Source organism: Capricornis sumatraensis, chromosome 5, assembly GCF_032405125.1.
Source record: "Capricornis sumatraensis isolate serow.1 chromosome 5, serow.2, whole genome shotgun sequence".
NCBI lineage: Eukaryota > Metazoa > Chordata > Mammalia > Artiodactyla > Bovidae > Capricornis > Capricornis sumatraensis.
The window spans coordinates 46,515,877-46,537,049 of NC_091073.1; the positions used below are offsets into that span (position 1 = coordinate 46,515,877).

At 35.3% G+C, this 21,173-nt stretch overlaps 1 non-coding gene across 1 annotated transcript; it reads right to left on the bottom strand.

Annotated features, from left to right (window-relative positions):
- Positions 1-20,685: 20,685 nt before the first annotated feature.
- On the bottom strand, positions 20,686-20,791 carry LOC138080513 (U6 spliceosomal RNA). Its single transcript, XR_011144973.1, has one exon. It is a non-coding gene; the product is annotated as a U6 spliceosomal RNA (small nuclear RNA).
- Between the last annotated feature and the right edge of the window lie 382 nt (positions 20,792-21,173).

Here is a 21,173-nt window from a genome sequence, read left to right on the forward strand (position 1 = left end):
GAGATGTTTGTTGAAGCTAAAGAGGGACTTAATTGGAGAGGTTCTTTTTGTTTTGTTTTGTTTTGTTTTGTTTGTTTGTTTGTTTTAAGAGACGGATCTAAAAGGCTTCTTGACTTCTTGACTCCAGCCTGTTCCGATTCCTTCCCCCTACCCCTACCTAGAACATGCATTTGAAGTATGTAAGTGCAGCAACCATTTTCTGACCAGAGGATGAAAAAGCCATGAAATAAATTTTGATGAAGAGGAATATTGAATAATTTGGATCTATGATAATATACTTGAAAGATTATACTACTCTGGGATTTCCTTTTCCAGAATTCTAGCTTTATGAGATAAGTAAACCCTAAAAGTACATTGATTAACTATTATTAATAGCAAATTCTCTTCAAAATTTAGTAGCTTATCACTCTTGTATCCATGGTAAGCCTATATATAAGATAGGATGACTTGGCAGTGTCTCTGCCTCACATGATTTCATTCTTTTCTGGGATGAGCAGAATAGCCCAAACAAATTTTTATGGTGACAGCAGAAGCACAAGAAAGCAAATGATAATCCAAGATGTTTCTTAAGGTCTAGACTTAAAACTGGCATGTTTCTTCTATTGGCTAAAGCAAGCCACATGGCTGAACTCTAGTCAAAAGATGGGAAATATGTAATATGGAAGAAACTTTGTATTCTGCTACAAGTTAATCACTAAAAGGATATTGCCTATAAGTTTAAATTATACAAAGTGGCTCATCTCTGGGAACTCTGCCTTCCATATGATAATCATAAAGCTAAAATACCTTTACTTAGCTCACAGGAACTCTCTGCTCCCCCACCCCACCACTGCCTTTGCAATAAGAACAATCACAAGCTGGGTCCTGGAACAAGTATATTAGGATGGTCAGTCATACGAGAAGGATATAGACGAAGCAGTCATTGGTCAAACAGGAGATGTACAAACAGCAATAGAACAGTCATCTTGAGAGGCCTAACCATACATATATTTCTGGTGATTGTGAGTTCTTTTCTGGTCTGCCTATTTAAACAATAGTTATAAAAATAATAACATATATTTACATTCATAGAAAATGAATATTGTGCTGATAACCAAACTTACTAACATATAAGTAACATATTCTTGTTTGGAGTTAAATGGTTTACCAACTACCTTTTAAGCCTTAATTACAAACAAGTTAATTTTTAAAATAGTAAAATAATATAAATAAGATGGGGTTTTAAAATAAAACAATAAAATTCTTAGTAAGATTTTTTTTCAAAATTTGCTATTGCAAGTGAAGACTGTATACATGTAATACTAAGCACATATTCCCGTATTAAGGAACAGATGATAAGAATAGCATTCATCCAGAAAATAGAATAGTTGCACATGTACAGTCTGTCTTTCAGACAATCATTACCCTATTAAGTACCCAGACTTCCTAAAAACACGATAAATAATAGTTTATAGAGCAAAGAGTCAGCTGGGTCCTATTTCATCAGAGAAAATCCAGTCAGGTAGCTGTTTAACAGATAGCCATCCAGGCTCTTTTACTAAATTAAACCCAGCTGGATTAGTCTAGAGATGGATGCTCAACACCAAGGCCTTTGCATGTACTGGGGTCTACTTAGATTGAACTCAGGTTGGTCATTATCACACATTCTCACAACTATCGGAAAACACCCTGTTAGGGCTGAGCCAGAGGGGCCTCTGCCTTGTGTCTTGTGTTTTAGAAGGCCCTCTCCTCTCCCCCGGGCTTCCTTGGTGGTTCAGAGGTAAAGAGGGAGACCTGGGTTCAATCCCTGGTTTGGGAAGATCCCCTGGAAGAGGGCATGCCAACTCACTCCACTATTCTTGCCTGGAGAATCCCCATGGACAGAGCAGCCTAGTGGGATAAGTCCACGGGGTTGAAAGAGTCAGACACCACTGAGCGACAGAGCAAAGCACAGCACAGCTCCTCTGTTTCCCACACTTTCTCTTTCTCTTCTCCTCTCATGAGCAACACACACACATACACACACACTCAAAATTTTAATTAAAAAACACACAGACCAGTCTATCATTTGGAATGCAATGTGTAGCAGTAGCAGACAACAAGTAGCCCAAAATTACAGCTCTCCTAAACTCCTCTTTAATATATACACACAAATACATATAAAGTAGGTAAACAACAAGAACCTACTATATAGCACAGGGAAACATATTCAATATTTTGTAATAAACTATAATGGAAAAAATATGAATCACTTTGCTGTACATTTGAAACCAACACAACGTTGTAAATTAACAATACTTCGATACTGAGCTACTGAACTGACTGACTGAGGACCGTAACCTGGAAGAAAGCCTCTCAGCTAACTCTGAAGAATCACTCTGGAGAAACATCATTTTCAGCACTGTTTTAAATCTTGTCAGAACAAATAAAGAAGAAGAATAAACAGAGAAGAGCAGAGATTCAAAAACTATCAATGAACAGTGAATCAATGTGAACAAAAGATGCATTCAGAATGTCAATTAGGTCAAGATTTTTAATGTAACAAAGTATAAAACATTTCTTCATATTCTGTTAAATTATATATGGCAAGCAACTATTTGTTGTTCAGTCAATCAGTCATGTCCAACTCTTTGAGAACCCTTGGATAGCAGCACACCAGGCTTCCCTGTCCATTACCATCTCCTGGAGCTTGTTCAAACTCATGTCCGTTGAGTTGATGATGCCATCCAACCACCCTGTCCTCTATCATCCCCTTCTCCTCCTGCCTTCAACCTTACCCAGCATCAGGGTCTTTTCCAATGAGTCAGCTATTCACATCAGGTGGCCAAAGTATTGGAGCTTCAGCTTCATCATGACTTCTTCCAGTGAATATTTAAGATTGATTTCCTCTAGGATTGATTGGTTTGATCTCTTTGCAGTCCAAAGGACTCTCAAGAATCTTCTCCAGCACCACAGTTCAAAAACATCAATTCTTTGGTGCTCAGCCTCTTTTATGGTCCAACTCTCACATCCATATATGACTGCTGGAAAAACTATAGCTTTGACTAGATGGACCTTTGTCAGCAAACTAATGTCTTTTAATATGCTGTCTAGGTTTGTCATAACTTTTTAATATGCTGTCTAGCTTTGTCATAACTTTTCTTCCAAGAAGGAAGTGTCTTTTAATTTCATGGCTCTGTCACCATATGCCGTAATTTTGGAGCCCAAGAAAATAAAGTCTGTCACTGTTTCCATTGTTTCTCTATTTATTTGCCATGAGGTGATGGGACAAGATGCCATGATCTTAGTTTTTTGAATGCTGAGTTTTACGCTACCTTTTTCACTCTCCTACTATTTGAGTTTTGTTGGGTAGTGAAATAGTTTTTTTTTTTTTTTTAAATCACACATTTGTCAGAAAAGACAAATGAAATATTCTTACTTTCTGCAACTATGTATCTGACAGGGTCTCTTTCAATACTTTAACCAAAACATCATATGACAACAGAATGAACACAGAAGTAAGAAATATCATCTTTCTTAGTAGGTATAAAAATCTAGTTCTTTACATTGACATTAATAAGATATTTAAAATTTAAATAGTAACATTCATATATCTTTTTATTTTGGAAAATAGATATAATCCTCAAAAATATGAAACACAGCAAATTAAAAAATTTCAAATAGAACAGAAAACTGAGAGAGGAAATATCAAAGTAGTAATAAGTTAAGTTCTCAAAAGAAATATTGAGATTTCCACTCAAAATGATCTTGAGTTCACAGTTTTAAGCATACCTATTCATCACATGGATGATCGAAAAAGCAAGAGAGTTCCAGAAAACATCTATTTCTGCTTTATTGACTATGCCAAAGCCTTTGACTGTGTGGATCACAATAAACTGGAAAATTCTGAAAGAGATGGGAATACCAGACCACCTGACATGCCTCTTGAGAAACCTATATGCAGGTCAGGAAGCAACAGTTAGAACTGGACATGGAACAACAGACTGGTTCCAAATAGGAAAAGGAGTACATCAAGGCTGTATATTGTCACCCTGCTTATTTAACTTATATGCAGAGTACATCATGAGAAACGCTGCGCTGGAGGAAGCATGAGCTGTAGTCAAGATTGCTGGGAGAAATATCAATAACCTCAGATATGCAGATGACACCACCCTGATGGCAGAAAGTGAAGAGGAACTAAAGAGCTTCTTGATGAAAGTGGAAGAGGAGAGTGAAAAAGTTGGCTTAAAGCTCAACATTCAGAAAACGAAGATGATGGCATCTGGTCCCATCACTTCATGGCAAATAGAAGGGGAAACAATGGAAACAGTGGCTGACTTTATTTTTCTGGGCTCCAAAATCACTGCAGATGGTGATTTCAGCCATGAAATTAAAAGACGCTTACTCCTTGGGAGGAAAGTTATGACCAACCTAGATGGCATATTAAAAAGCAGAGACATTACTTTGCCAACAAAGGTCCGTCTAGTCAAGGCTATGGTTTTTCCTGTGGTCATGTATGGATGTGAGAGTTGGACTATAAAGAAAGCTAGGCACCGAAGAATTGATGCTTTTGAACTGTGGTGTTGGAGAAGACTCTTGAGAGTCCCTTGGACTTCTAGGAGATCCAACCAATCCATCCTAAAGGAGATCAGTCCTGGGTGTTCATTGGAAGGACTGACGTTGAAGCTGAAACTCCAATACTTTGGCTACCTGATGTGAAGAGCTGACTCATTGGAAAAGACCCTGATGCTGGGAAAGATTGAGGGCAGAAGGAGAAGGGGACGACAGAGGATGAGATGGTTGGATGGCATCACTGACTCAATGGACATGGATTTGGGTCGACTCTGGGAGTTGGTGATGGACAGGGAGGCCTGGAGTGTTGAGGTTCATGGGGTCGCAAAGACTCAGACACAGCTGAGCGACTGAACTGAACGGAACTGATTCATCACAAATGATATCAATAGAACATTTTGGAAATAAAATTAATGATGTGCAGTAATTCTCAGAACAAAATGATAAATAAATCATCATAGGTTAGAAATTATAAATTAAGAATAAAGTCTCAGATCTTTTTGGCATTAAATTCAGAATCAGATAGATGCTGCCAGTTCTCTTGGCCCTTACAGAGTAACTGGAACACAAACACTTCTTACAGATGATTTGGAGAAGAAGGAGCCAGGCTTACAATATAAAATCAGTGTCTGGAATAAACTCTCTTCATTCATGTAACAGAGAAGGCAATGGCACCTCACTCCAGTATTCTTGCCTGGAGAATCCCTGGGACGGGGGAGCCTGGTGAGCTGCTGTCTATGCGGTTGCACAGAATCAGACATGACTGATGTGACTTAGCAGCAGCAGCAGCAGCATTCATGGAAAGATGCTGAGCCTAACTGTAATTATTCCCTGTGGATATGAGCCATGGACTTGGTTGACATATAGACAACCATCCAATAAGCACTTATGCCAACTTAATAGCTAACTCCATGAGCAGGTATGATGTAGATCCAGTGTCACCATGGGATAGATGCTAAGAATCTTGTATATGACCTGCTTCTTGACTGAGTTGGAGAATGGGCAGGTAAAAAAAAATACAATGAAAGGACAAGAGAGAAAACAAACAGAATTTAAAAAAAAAAAAAAAGGTCTTGGTGAGCCAGCACATGAACACTATAAAATCCTTAAAAAACAAAACAGTAGAAATTAGACCCAACAAAATTTAATAATTATACAATGTGAAACTATTATCTTTGAAATAGTTTTAAGATACATACTTTAAAATAATTAAAGAGAAAATAGAAAGAATGACAAGTAAATGTAAAAACAACCTCCAGTTTTTACTGTTTGTAATCATTATGAGAAAATTGAGGCAGCATATAAACTTATTTTGTAATCAAGTTTACAGAATTAATATAGGAAATATCCTCTAGACTTGTCCAGTAGAAGTTTCTATGGTGGTAGAAAGATTCTATATCTGCATTGTCCAATATGGTAGCCACATTCTAGTTATCGAGCAATTCAAACATAACTACTAAAATTGGGGAATTAAACTTTGCTTTATTTTTAATTATAATTAATTTAAATGTGTTTAAATAAGCATACATGGCTAGTACCTGCCTTGTAAGATAACAAAGTAAGATAGAACATAGTCAAAGAAAAAAAGATAAAAGTTTGAAATGTGGCCCTCAAGAATTTGTTCAGAGAATAGCATAAAGAGATAAATACAAATATATAAAAGCACAAATAATAAAGAATGAAGGTAGATTGAGACTCTAAAATACATGTCTAAGTGAATTTCCAGTGGTAGATAATAGAGGGAACATTGAAGCATCACTGTGTGAAGAGATAATGGTGAAAAATTACACAGAAATAAAGAGATAAGATTTCAGATTGAAAACATGAGCTGTGATTAAGAAATAAAGATAAAGACATGCCTAAACATAATCCAGTGAAACTGCAGAAGAACAATGGTAAAGAAAAAAAAAAAAAAACACCTAAAACTACAAAAGGGAAAGAGTATCTACAACTGAATGACAGCCAGATGCACAGAAAACTTTTCATCAGAAACAGTATTGGCCAGAAAAAAAGAGTAAGATTTTCAGAATGAACTAATAATCTATAATTCAATGGTAGATAAACTTTTGTTTGTGAGGCAAACTAATTACTTTTTAAAGAAATAATGCAAATAAGAGTATTTATTTTATAGATTTCATAGATCTTTCACAAAGGAAGCATTAAAAGAAGTATTTCAACATGAAGAAATGTTTACTCATGAATGGGATGCAAGAAAAGAAGGAACAAAAAATGTGCAAATAAACAGTGATAAATCTGACTATTACAACCCTTAGGTTGTGTCAATTGTGTCAATTGTCAGAATTGGAGGGAAAGACTGAACAACCTATGTTCATGCTGGGGAATTTTTCACCCAGCTATCTCAGAAAATTATGCATCAGGAAAATCCCCAAATTAAGTGAAGGCATGGAAGATTTAAATTACACAGATAATCATCTTGATCAAATAGCTTTAAATATAATATGCTACATAAAGATATAGATTTTTTTCCAGCACACGTGAATACTGTGCAACAATTGACCACATAAAAATTATCAATATGAAAGGATATATGATATATATACATATATATGTCACATTTTCAAGTGAAATGCTGCTTAATTTAGAAAGCCCTTGGAATTAATTGTTAGTTAGAACTCAGGAAAAAGGAAGAAATGAGTAAAATGCTATTCATTAGGAAAGTCTGTGTTCCAATAATTTGGTTTTAGGACTAGATCATAGGCAGAAATGGCTAGGAATATCATCTCATGGAGTAGATGGTTGAAGTTGTATAGGAATAGACTGTGATCAAATTAAAATCTTTCAATTTTATTCTATAATTCTCTCACCTTTAAGATTCATTAAATTTCTTTGAATCCAATAAACATTTAACAGTGGTACCTTAGAAAATAAAGTGGAATTGGACATATTCTCTTTTAGGAGTGATCTAGATGAAACCAAGAACACTTTAGCAGTAACATCAAAGGAAAGAAGAGATGAACCAAGGTGAGCCCAGATGGAGCAACCTGATAGATAACCATGACCCTTTGGTTTCAGAAATAGAGAGAGGCATGACAGACTTTCAACAGCTGTGGGGATGAATGCTTGTGCAGTTAACTCTTAGAATAATAAATGAAAGAGTAACCCCTTTCTGGGGACATTCAAGTTAACTTCCATAACATATCTTATTTGATTGAAGAATATGGCTTAGTAAACTCAAGGGAAGCCTATTTTTCTGTAAAAACACATATTTCATTCCGACATGCCTAAAATAAATTTGCCATTATGTCTTTACTACACAGAAAAAAATCTACTTTGAAGAACAAGTAAGCCAAAGACATTCTGTTTCCATTAAGAAAGCAATGTAGATATCTTATTAAAAAGAAAATCTATCATTTCAAAAGGATGAATTAATACTCTAAAAAGAGTTCCTGCTGGCTAAAGTATTTAAAATAAATCTAAGAACATTTTAAAACTCTAGGTCCATAGAAATTTAATTTGATTGTGAAGAACACACACTTTTTGCACTATAAGCTCTTCTTTCATAGGATTTTATTCTTGTAGGCATGTAAGAGTAAATAACAGTGTCTCAGGAAGTCTTTTAAACTTAAGGAAAAAAATGTTAATTTTCATCAACTCAGGTGACCTGAAATTGCTAACATGTTGAATGTTCAAGAATAACTGTTGATATATTGATATGTTGATATATGATATGTCGATATATTCATCAATTAATTGAGACTTCATTTTTTAAGACTTTGAAGTTTATTGGCAAAACAGAGATCAACACTAAATCACTCTTGCTTTAGAATTTGATATGAGTGCCTTAAAATGAACTTTATCTATACAAACACTTGCTGTTTGAGGAGTTGTGGAACTGACAGAACATGAACTTACGTGGATCTTAGTAGCAGACATTATTGCTTCCCTTCCCAATCTGGAAAAAATACACTAAGCAAGCATCTAAGCAGTTTCAAATTCTCAATGGAAGAGTTTACAATATCCAGACAAAACTTAATCTATCTTTCTGTCTAGTATGCTAGCCATTATGAAAGGTTATGATATCTGAACTGAAAGTTCCAGTTTGACACACTTAATATTTCACAGCATTCCTGCACTTTATTGAATGTATCAACTAATTTCATTCTAAGCCAAAAAACAGAGACAGCCCTCTCAAAAGCTACTTGATAAGAGCATATAGAAGAATCAGTCTACTTCATCATTGTTAGAGATAAACAATTCAGAGAGTATTTTCTACTAAATGCATTATCTTTGATTCATAGAGTATCTTCACATCTGAAATTGCTTTAATGACAAAAATACTTGTTTCCATTTAAAATGTACTATTTTTTCTTATTTATTGGCTTTAAGCAAGTCATACCAGGCAAAAAATATGGGACTTCCCTGATGGTATAGATCGGACTCCACCTGCCAATGCAGAGGACACAGGTTTGATCCCTGGTCTGATTCTACATGCCACAGAGCAACTAAGCTCATGTGCCACAGCAACTGAGCCTGTGGCTCTAGGGCCTTCAGGCCACAATTACTGAGGCCCTGGAGCCCTACCACCTACACACTGCAACTGCTGAGCCCATGTGCCTGGAGCCTGTGTTCTGCAACAAGAGAAGCCACTGCAGTGAGAAGCCCATGCATTGCAATGAAGAGTAACCCATGCTCACCACAACTAGAGAAAGCCCACACATGGTGACAAAGACACAGCACAGTCAAAAATTAAATAAGTAAATAAATTAAAAGACCCCAGATGACCAAAGCAGTCTTGAGAAAGAAGAATGGAGCTGGAGTAATCAACTGCTGGAAAGTTGATCCCTCAGGAAGGGTTGTCTTTTCATCTGATTTATAGCTTCCTTTGCTGTGGTACACATATACAATGGAATACTACTCAGACATACAAAGGAATGAATGTAAGTCAGTTCTAATAAGGTAGATGAAGTTAGAGCCTGTTATACAGAGTGAGGTAAGTCAGAAAAAGAAAAATGAATAGTATATATTAATGCATATATATGGAATCTAGAAAAATGGTACTAATGAACCTATTTGCAGGGCAAGGATAGAGATGCGGACATAAGGAACAGACTTTGGACACAGCAGGGGGAGGAGAGGTACATAGAGAACAGACTTTGGACACAGTGGGGAGAGGAGAGGCTGGGACAAATTGAGAGGGTAGCACTAAAGTATTTACATTACCATATGTAAAACAGATAGCTAATAGGAAGTTTCTGTATAACACAAGGAGCTCAACACAGTACTCTGTGACAACCTAGAAGGGGTGGGATGGGGTGGGGGGGATGTGGGAGAAGTTCAAGAGGGAGGCAACATATGTATATTTATGATTCACACTATTGTATGTCAGAAGCCAGTACAAGATTGTAAAGTAATTATCTTCCAGTAAAAAATAAATTTTAAAAAATCAGAAAAACATAATTTAAAAATATATGATGGTACAGACCACATCATAAACCCATCATAATAAGCCCATCATAAGCTCCAGCAGATGAGGGATTATATTCTCAATTGTAAACAGCACCTAAAGCAGACTGGCCCAGAAAGCCAACCAGTAAGTACAAGTGAATCAAGAAATGGATGTATCTAAAAAAGCCTCTCAAGAAACAAAGCAACATGTTTGGTAAACTCAAGGGACTACTGCCTTATTCTTTCATTCATTTAAATATATCCCATTGTAGTATGATGTGATAGCCAAATCTGAATCTATGCTTTAAATATTTATATTTGATTTGGTTATTTAGGCAAGTTGTTTAACCTCTCAAATCACACCTTCTTCATATACACAAAGGGGTTAATGATAACATACACCTTGTATACCTAACCGCTTGATTATAAAGATTTACAAAAAGACACTATGAAATCTATTTGTAAATTAATATAGCAATATGTATACTTCATTTAGTTAAAATAATTTCTGTTGTTGTTTGTTATTGTTTTAGTTGTTAAGTCGTATCCAACTCCTTTGCAACCCTATGGACTGTGGCCCACCAGCCTCCTCTGTCCATGGGATTTCTCAGGCAAGAATACTGGAGGGTTGCCATTTCCTTCCCCAGGGGAATCTTCCTGACCAGGGACTAAACCTGTTGTCTCCTGAACTGCAGGCAGATTCTTTACTGCTGAGCCACTGGGGAAGCAATTTCTACCATCAAATCAAGTTAAAGATTATTTCCATCAACAAAGTAGGAGATTTTAATATTTGTCCTAACTTTCCCAATAGCTATGTGTAAATCTCTAATTAACCTAATTATAGTTGTTGTTTTATATTAAAATAGAAAATTTGGGGGGGTTCTTCCTCAAGAGCTCTTTTATTTTTTTCAAATTTTGTTTATTTATTTAATTTTGACTGCACTGGGTCTCTGTTACTGCACATGGGGTTTCTTTAGTTGTGGAGAGAAGGGGCTACTCTTCATCGTGTGTGCAGTCTTGTCATTGTAGTGGCTTCTCTTTCTGCAGAGCACAGGCTCTAGGGCGTGCAGGCCCAGTAGCTGTGGTGCATGGGCTTAGTTGCTCCGAGGTATGTGGGATCTATCTGGACAAGGGATTGAATCCATGTTCCCTACATTGCAAGGTGGATTATTACCCACTGAGCAACCTGGGAAGCTTAAGAGCTATTACATTCTGATTCAGTTTATATACCTAGTGTGAGATCAAAACAAAAAATCACTAAATATCATTCAGATTCTGGAAGTATTAGCTTTACTCTTCAGGTCCTAGAAAATACTCATTTTTAACCATGAAAAGGAGTGTGAAGACAGAAAATCTATCAAGCTAATTGAACTTATTGACATATTGAACATTGAGTTCAAGGACTTGCAGAGTACTAGAGTAGGTCAGTATTTTCATGGTAGCTCACTGGTAAAGAATCCACCTGCAGTGCGGGAGACATGGGTTCCACCCCTGGATCGGGATGATCTTCTGGAGGAGAAACTGACAGCCCACTCCAATATTTTAGCCAGGGAAATCCCATGGACAGAGGTGCTTTTACTCTTTTTAAATTTCCTCTTCCCCTAGAAGTCCTTGGACTGCAAGGAGATTCAACCAGTCTATCCTAAAGGAAATCAGTCCTGAATGTTCATTAGAAGGACTGATGTTGAAGCTGAAACTCCAATATTTTGGCCACCTGATGTGAAGAGCTGACTCATTTGAAAAGACCCTGATGTTGGGAAAAATTGAAGGCAGGAGGAGAAGGGGATGACAGAGGATGAGATGGTTAGATGGCATTACCACCTCAATATGCATGAGTTTGGGTAAACTCCGGGAGTTGGTGATGGACAGGGAGGCCTTGCGTGCTGCGGTTCATGGGGTTGCAAAGAGTCAGACACAACTGAGAGACGGAACTGAACTGAGTAAAGAATACTTAAACAATAGAATCTATGAAAATACAGTGTTCAATGGGATTAATTCTACAAACTATGAATGAATTTTAGTCAAGATGTCTTACAGTGTCCATAACAAAAAAGTATTTTAATGACTGTTCCAATAGCCCTTCTCAAATTGATATAAAAGTTTAAATATTGCCTAAAAAGTGTTTGAAGTACTGAAGGAATAATAAAAATGCAAGAAATTACTGTGTTAATATTTTGTGCTATGCACCTTTTTGTTTCTTATGTTCTCCTTTATAGTTTTTGCTTTGGGAGTTTAGAAAAACCAATAAAAATTGAACACTAAAATATTAAGCTTATTCATTTTAGAAATTGCCACATTTTGGAGTCCAGGGAACTTGCCTCATACAGCCAATTGATTTAAAAATTTTCAATCATAAGTCACTGAATTCTCAGGTCAAAACTTCTCAATTTTGCCTTAATAGTTTCACAGGACGTCATAAGAAATTGCAAAACTTTTCAAAGTTAGCTCCTGTATTTGTCTCTCACTATTATTGGAAAAGCACTGAACTAAAACCTCAAACTTTGCTGTTTATTTGTAAGACAGAAGAGTAAATGGAATAAAAATATTGATTTTTTTCTTTATCACTGACTGGTTAAACATAATAAAAATTGGTTCCTTGTAATTTCATTTAAAATATTTGTAAAAGTAAGATGTTCCCTCTTCATTTCTCCATGCATTACAAAGAGTATGGGGAGAAGAAGTTGGCAGGATTGATGTTTTTAAGGGGCTTTTTGAACAATATACTTTATGATAACTGAGAGTCATAAGAAAGACATCATATTTATACATCAAAAACAAGATTTACATCAATGTAGAAGACTATGTGATCATTTTGTTCTATGCTTTGTACTTTTTAATACTTAAATTTAGGAAAAATTTAAGATAATACACAATATGTGTTCTATTTAAAACTAGGATGAGATGGTTGGATGGTATCACTGACTCAATGGACATGAGTTTGGGTGAACTCTGGGAGTTGGTGATGGACAGGGAGGCCTGGTGTGCTGCAGTTCATGGGGTCGCAAAGAGTCAGACATGACTCAGAAACTGAACTGAACTAAACTGAATATTAAATGTATCCTTTGTATGGGCAATATTTTTTTTCAAAGAATAGAAATCTGTTTATATTCATACAGGTTTGTTGAAGTTTACAGGGAGAATCTAGCATATATATCTATAAAAGGTATATGCAGGGATTATATGAACTAAAACTTAATTAGATATATTTGTTCTCTTTTCTAACTTAATATCTCTCTTTCTCTTAATAGTTCACTTTTTGCTCTTAACACTTACCCTTTTTATATTACATCAAAGATTTTGTCACATGTCCTTGTACTCCCTTGCATTAGTGTGGGCAGAGTAGATTTTGTCACCCCATTAATGTTGGGGTTGACCATATGCTTTGCTTTATCCAGTGAAATGTTAGCAAACAGACATCATTTTCATGGTTTGAATTCAGTTCATTTCAGTTCAGTTGCTCAGTCATGGCTGACTCTCTGACCTCATGGACTGCAGCATGCCAGGCTTCCCTGTCAATCACCAGCTTCTAGAGCTTACTCAAATTCATGTCCATTGAGTTGGTGATGCCATCCAACTACCTCATCCTCTGTCATCTTCTTCTCCTCCTGCCTTCAATCTTTTCTAATGTGTCAGTTCTTTGTATCAGGTGGCCAAAGTATTAGACTTTCAGCTTCAGCATCGGTCCTTCCAATGAATATTCAGGACTGATTTCCTTCAGAATTGACTGGTTTGATCTCCTTGCAGTCCAAGGGACTCTCAAGAGTCTTCTCTAGCACCACAGTTCAAAAGGATAAATTCTTTTGTGCTCAGCCTCCTTTATGGTCCAACTCTCACATCCATACATGACTACTGGAAAAATTATAGCCTTGACTAGATGGACTTTTGTTGGCAAAGTAATGTCTCTGCTTTTTAATATGCTGTCTAGGTTTGTCACAGCTTTTCTTCCAAGGAGCAAGTGTATTTTAATTCCATGGCTGCAGTCACCATCTGCAGTGACTTTGGAGCCCAGAAAAATAAAGTCTATCACTGTTTCCATTGTTTCCCCACCTATTTGCCATGAAGTGATGGGACCAGATGCCATGATCTTAGTTTGGATAATATCATGGTATTATTTGGTTTTGTCTATCGTGCTTCTGTAATTTCCATGAGAAAAGCACATTTCAGGAAGCCACAGCCTCATTAACCTGTAATTCAGAACAAAAGTACATAGAGATATATAGTATCAAACTAGAAGCTTGGAGCCGAGTCTGTCCTGGCCCTGCCTAGCTTATGTTAGCTGAACAACTGCCTACATGAAAACTGACATGCAAAAAAGATACAGTTATTATAAACCACTGAGACTTTGTAATCCCAAGCCCTACATGATCTGTATACTAATATCACATGTCCTAGTACTATCTGACTTTCTAAAGTCTCAATTTCTTAATTCAAAAGTTGAAAAAGAATCTGGTTGTTAGTCAAAAATAAAATTAACTGACAATGAAATAGTTGTGGTACAATCTTAGCTGCTCATTCTTGGCTATAAGCAGAACAAGTTTTCTTTAAATTCTCATTAAAATGGATGTGAACAGGAGATAGATGAAGGATTTTTCAAATACAATGCTTAAAGAAATAATGTTTACTTTTTGCTCTTGACCTGCAGTTTGACATGAAGCTTGTCTAGCAGTACTTGCCTCAATCTGTCCAAAATTCTGATAAAAATACATATTACAACATGGCAGAAAAAAAAAAAACAACACCATAAACACTAAACATTGGATCTTGTAGCCAATCTATGCTTCAACTCCAACAGATGGTTCCACTAATATAAAACTGATAGCAAGGTGAATTATAATTACAGATCAAGATCAATAGCTTGATATCAGCAAATGGCAGAAGAGGGAGTACTATATTCTGTTCCCCTACAGACACTAACTTAACAATATATGACCCAAAACCAATTTATAAGAATTTGAAAAAACAGTTAGGAAGTCTCAACACACAGACAAACTAAAACTCAAGAACAAATTTCAACCATATTGAAGTGGGTAAGAAAAGCCATTTCATTTCAACTGCATCAGCCTTTAACCCAAGCTGGCACAAGTCATGCAAGGGAGGAAAAGCCCAAGTCATCATTTCATCCTTGAGAAAGGAAGTTCTGGCTTCTTACCAATCTGTCCAAGGGATGGTCTTCTGTCTTGCCTGACTTAAAATTATGCAAATAGAACTTGCCTGGGGACCACAGAGAACAAAAGAAAGCTTAGCAGCCTGTGATAGAACCAGATAATTTATAATATTGCAGACAGGAACTGGCACAGCTCACAGTCACTGGGAGAAATTGTCCAACTCATGACTCCTCACTTGAGAGAGAAAGGAGAAGAGTGGAATATACATAAATATTCAAGCTTTCAGGAGACTAATTTGTATCTCAGATGATTTTGAATGCTCTAGGGTACTAGCACAGCTTGTATCCTTGGAGTATGCAGAAAACAAAAAGAGCTCAGTGGTTTTGTGGAACCACTAGAACCTGTAGTAACAAAACAAAACAAAACAAAACAAAACACCAGAGGGAGAAAGACTACAGGAACCTGAAAAAGAAACCTGCAAACATAACTAAATGAGAAGCAACACATCCAAACCCAGCAAGACATATCATCATAAAAGGTTTGCAGGCACATAAAAGCTCTAGCCAGCCTGATGGGCAAAGGTCTTTTCCTGTACAAAGACCAATCTGTAAATAATGAGACAGGTGGCTATTTTTTTCAAATGTATAAATCAGGACAAGGAAAAAATAACAAGGCATATGAAGAAAAAGGGAAACATGTCCCAATTAAAGGAACAAATCTCTACAAACTGACATTGAAGAAGTGGAAGGCTATGAATTACCCAACAAAGAGTTCAAAATATTAAACTCAATACACCACAAGAGAACATAGATTTAAAAAATGAAATCAGAAAAACAATGTATTAAAAATAGTAGGATATTGGCAAATATATATTCAAAGTGATGAGAGAAAACAACCAAGAATACTATATCTGACAAAACTGTTCTTCAATAACGAAAGAAAATTTAAAACCTTCCCAGATAGATGAAAACTGACAAAGTTCCTCACCACTAAACTGCCTTAAAAGAACTCCAAAGGCAGTCCTTCAAATTGAAACAAAAGAACTGCAATACGGAAGTGTACAAAAATGTAAAGCTTTCTGGCAAAGGTAGATATATAGGCAAATACAGATTGTTGTAATGCTGTAATGGTGATGAGTAGATAACCTTTAATACAGTTATAAAATGAAGATAAAAGCATGAAAATAGCTATAACTATAAAACTATGTTAATGACAAAAAATAGTTTTTAAAATGCAATTAGTGACATTGACAACATAAAGCAAGGGTGATATAAAGGAGTAGAGTTTCTTTATGCAATGAAATTGTTAGTTTAAAATAGATTGTTAAAAGATGTTTTATATTATCCCCATGGTAACCACAAAGAATAACCTATAAAAGGTGTACAAAGAAATGAGAAGTCAATCAAAGCATGTTACCTCAAAAAAAAATTAACAAAATACAAAGGAAGGGAAACAGAAAAGATAACAATACCATACACAGAAAACAATGAACAAAATGGTAATAGTAAGTCTTCCCTATCAGAAGTTAATTTAAATGTAAATAGATTAAATCCTATAATCAAAATCACATGCAGTGGCTGAAGGAAATGCATAGGCTCCAAATGAAAGGATAAGATAGATACTCAATGAAAATGGTAACCAAAAGACAGCAGGGGTGATACTTATATCAGGTAAAATAGAGTTTGAGTCACAAACTGTCACAAGAGACAAAGAAGGACATAATTCATCAGGAAGATATGACAATTATAAATATAAATAAACCACCTTGATGTACTCCTTTTCCAATTTTGAACCAGTTAGTTTTTCCAAGTCTGGTTCTAATTGTTGCTTCTTGACTTGCATACAGGTTTCTCAGGAGACAGGTACGGTGGTCTAGCACTCCCATCTCTTTAAGTTTCCACAGTTTGTTGTAATCCACACAGTCGAAGGGTTTTGAGTGAAGCGGAAGTAGAAGTTTTTCAGGAATTCCCTTACTTTTTCAATGATCCTACAAATGTTGGCAATCTGATCTCTTGTTCCTCTGCCTTTTGTAAATCTAGCTTGTACATCTAGAGGTTTTTGGTCCACATATTGTTGAAGCCAACTTGAATGCAAAATTCTGGGCTGGATAAATCACAAGCTGGAATCAAGACTGCCAGGAGAAATATCAACAGCTTCAGATATGTAGATGATACCACTCTAATGGCAGAAAGCAAAGAGGAACTAAAGAGCTTCTTGATGAAAGGGAAAAGGAGAGTGAAAAATAAAACAAAAACTAGAAACCTGACACTTCTTGATTTCAAAGCATCTTACAAAGCTATAGTAATCAAAATATTATGGTTATGGCATAAAGATAAACTTAATAGACCAATGAAACAGAATATAGAGCCTAGGAATAAATCCTCATGAAAATGGTCAAATGATCTTTGCTTTTTTTAATATAAATTTATTTATTTTAATTGGAGGCTAATTGCTTTACAATATTGTATTGGTTTTGCCATACATCAACATGAATCTGCCATGGGTGTACACGTGTTCCCTATCCTGAACCCCCCTCCCACCTCCTTCCCCATCAAGGCTATACAATGCAGACATTATAGTTTCTTCAACAAATAGTGCTGGGAAAACTGGGTATCCACACATACAAGAATGAAGTTGGACTCCTGCATGACAGTGGCAAAGTCCTTAAAATGGACTACAATCCTCAACATAAGATCTGAAACTATAAAACATATTCCTTTTTCTTAATTTTTTACAATAAGCATGTAACAGTTTCATAATCAAGAGTTTGCAATATCAGCAATCAGAAACTTTTGTAATTCTGACCTGCATTTATTGTCTTAATAGCAGTTTTATAAAAACACATAGAAAATTATTTTTTCAGCTTAATTTATACTATATAAAAATTTACTTTTCAGATGTAACTAAGTTTGAATATCCAAAAAGACAGAAGAATTGCACACACACATATGCCAATATATTTAGAAATAACATATAAAGCTTGACTCCCACCCCAAATAACAAGCCTGCTCCTTGTGTACTATCTTCCTACTTTACAAGAATTTCTTTAATCATCGCATGTAAATCAAATAGGTATCTTTCTTTGATTTACATAAACAAAATAAAAACAAAGAAATAAAAGGACATTTTTAATTACTTTGATATTTTTTCCTAACCTCTGACATATTTTATTAGTTGTTTTGCAATGCTTGTTTTTTGAAAATGCAAATATATAGTGGCTTTTAGGAAATTTTAGATTCTATTAATCTCTCACCATATTAATTTAATACTGAGGATTGAGTACTTTTTTCACTTATTTAAATACTGTAATTTTTACCAAAAATATAGATAAGAATAAATCAGTTCTCATGAGGAAAATATCACTTCTTCTTTTAGTGAGTGTCTTGAAATAATTGTAAGAAGTTCTTTTTATCTACTTTTGAAGGATTCAATCATTGGTCAGATTTTATTTTTTCTGCTTCAATTTTTTTTCTGTATGATTTTGTCCTAAGTGATTACAAGGATTTTCTGCTGAAAGTAGAATTCAGTAGTAACATTAACTCCAAGTATTTGCTAAAACCAAGAAAAATCCAGTAAAAAATTAATACTCTGAATAATTTTTTTGAGTATCCAATGTGAATTTGCCAGTGTTAATTCTAATGACCTCTTTCTTCTTGGTGAAGCAGTGGTGTGCCCTCTGCTCTCTGCCTCTGGGTATTTTTATCTCATTTGACAACTGTGTAAAGCCATCCTGCTGTGGGATTTATGAATCTCTTGAATAAAGTGATGGCAAAAGTAATGGCACACATTTGAGTATTACCTTAATTAGGCAACTCATGGAGTCTGTCTCATTCAGTTTAACTGTTTCTTTCCCCACTGGTTTATTTTCATGTCAGTGTTCTATTGGCTTGTTTTCATTTAACTGTCTTACTGCATATTTGAGAACAAAGTGATCAGAAAGTATGTGTTGATTTTCACTGAACTTCAAGTCAGGCTGGTTGAGGTAGCTTCCATTGCTGTGTCAGTTAGTCCTGCTTTAGGAATACTTAATTGGTGACCTTCAATAGCATTGTTTATTTCTGGCATGGAGCTTTGATACACAGGGTTACTTGAATAACTTCAAGAGTCAATTGAAAATAGTATGGAAAATTTTTTTAAAAAAGAAAAGACAACAGTATATCAATCAAATTTCATAGCAAAGAATTGACCCCCTGAATGCTTCTGGTGAGGATTCTTGTCTTTTAAACTTATAATCTATTGGAAAGATATTTTATTCAATGCGCAGTATTTCAAAGTTATTGTTTTTTTTTTAACTTGTTATCCTTTACTATTTTTTAATTAATTTATTTTTTATTGAAGGATAATTGCTTTATAGAATTTTATTGTTTTCTGTCAAACCTCAACATGAATCAGCCATAGGTATACATATATATCCTCCCTTTTGAATCTCCCTTCCATCTCCCTCCCCATCCTACCCCTCTAGGTTGATACAGAGCCTAAGTTGATACAATCCTCTAGGTTGATATAAAGCAATGAAAGCCAAACTAACAAATATGTTGAGAGGAAAGGAAAGAAAGAAAAGAAAGAATAGACATGCAAAGTTAAATAGAGGTAGGTGAAGAAGATTTATGTACATTAAAAATTAACTGCAAGGGGAAAACAACAGTAGAAAAGGCAAAGGAATAAATGTTTAAAAACGTAGGTTTAAAAAAATCAAAAATTAAAATTACAAAAAAGAGAAAAGAAAAAAAAAAAAAAGGAAAACTCCACAGAACTGTAAGAGCTCATCATAGAGGCAGTGGTTTATAACAACAATAAAAAGTGTGACTGAATATACACATACACACATACACTCATAAGCAAAATCAAAGCAGTCCAACAATAATAAAGTACGACAGACTGACCCAGTGAACAAAGAAAACTGAAAATTATATCTAACAGTTAAGAACAAAACTAACTAAAGCCCAAACTGGAAAACATAACTAACACAAGGTGCCAATTGAGAAATAAAGCAATGAAAATAAAACTTTTATATTGAGAGGAAAGGAAAGAAAGAAAGAAAGAATTGATACTCAAGGTTAAATAGAGGTGGATAAAGAAGATTTATATACATTGAAGATTAACTGCAAGGGGAAAAGAACAGTAGGAAAAGCAAACAAAGAAACAAGTGTAGAAAAAATACATAATAATAGGATAAAAAAACTAAAAATTAAAATTAAAAAGAGAAAAGAAAAAAAGGAAAACTACACAGAACTGCAAAAGCCCAACATAGAGGCATAGGTTTATAACAACAATAAAAAAAGTGACTGAGAAAAAAAAAAAAAGCTCAGAAGCTTAATTAGATTTCATAGTGCCAATAAAATCGACAACTACAACAGAGGGAGCAAAAAAAAGAACAAAAAGGAAAAAAATCCAAAAGAATCTACAGAACAAGTCAAAACATAAGAATAATAAATGTTTTTCTTGAGTCACTGCTGTCAGAGTCCTCTCCCTCACTGGGAGTCATAGTTCACCTCACCTCCTTAGGTTACCCTCCAACACTGTGCTGATCTCTGGGTCAGCTATGGGAGCAGCTCAGATTCTAATCTGGTCCTCCTCCTATGTGTTCTTGCCTCCAGTGTCCACAGCTGTCAGAACTAGTGCATGTTCTTTAGTGGAAGTTCTTAAAAATATGGAATGCTTCATGAATATACATGTCATCCTTGCACAGGGCCATGCTAATCTTCTCTATATTGTTCCCATTTTAGTATATGTGCTGCTGAAGGAAGCACTCCTTTACTACCTTTGATCTGAAAAAATAGGAGTTCAGATATAACAACCTTCTGACCCAAGTCACCAAGATTGCTGATTAAATAGTTAATTAGCTTCATCTTATGTGTCAAATTCTTTGGCCTGAATTAAAATACTTAAATTGAATTGAAAATACATGCACTTTTGATGAGGAGTTACTTTGTTATGCTGGTTTTTCCATACTACATTTCAATATGAAATAATAAAGAGCTTATTGGACTAGATTGCCAAAGATTTCAAATGGAAATATCACCATCTCCAGTCTTAACCTATCCTTTTGTTAGCTCTGCAAGCTTTGACTGCTCCTTCAGTCGTGTACTCAAGGTCTTTGGAATTGCCTCTAACCCTGACTATGACAATTTG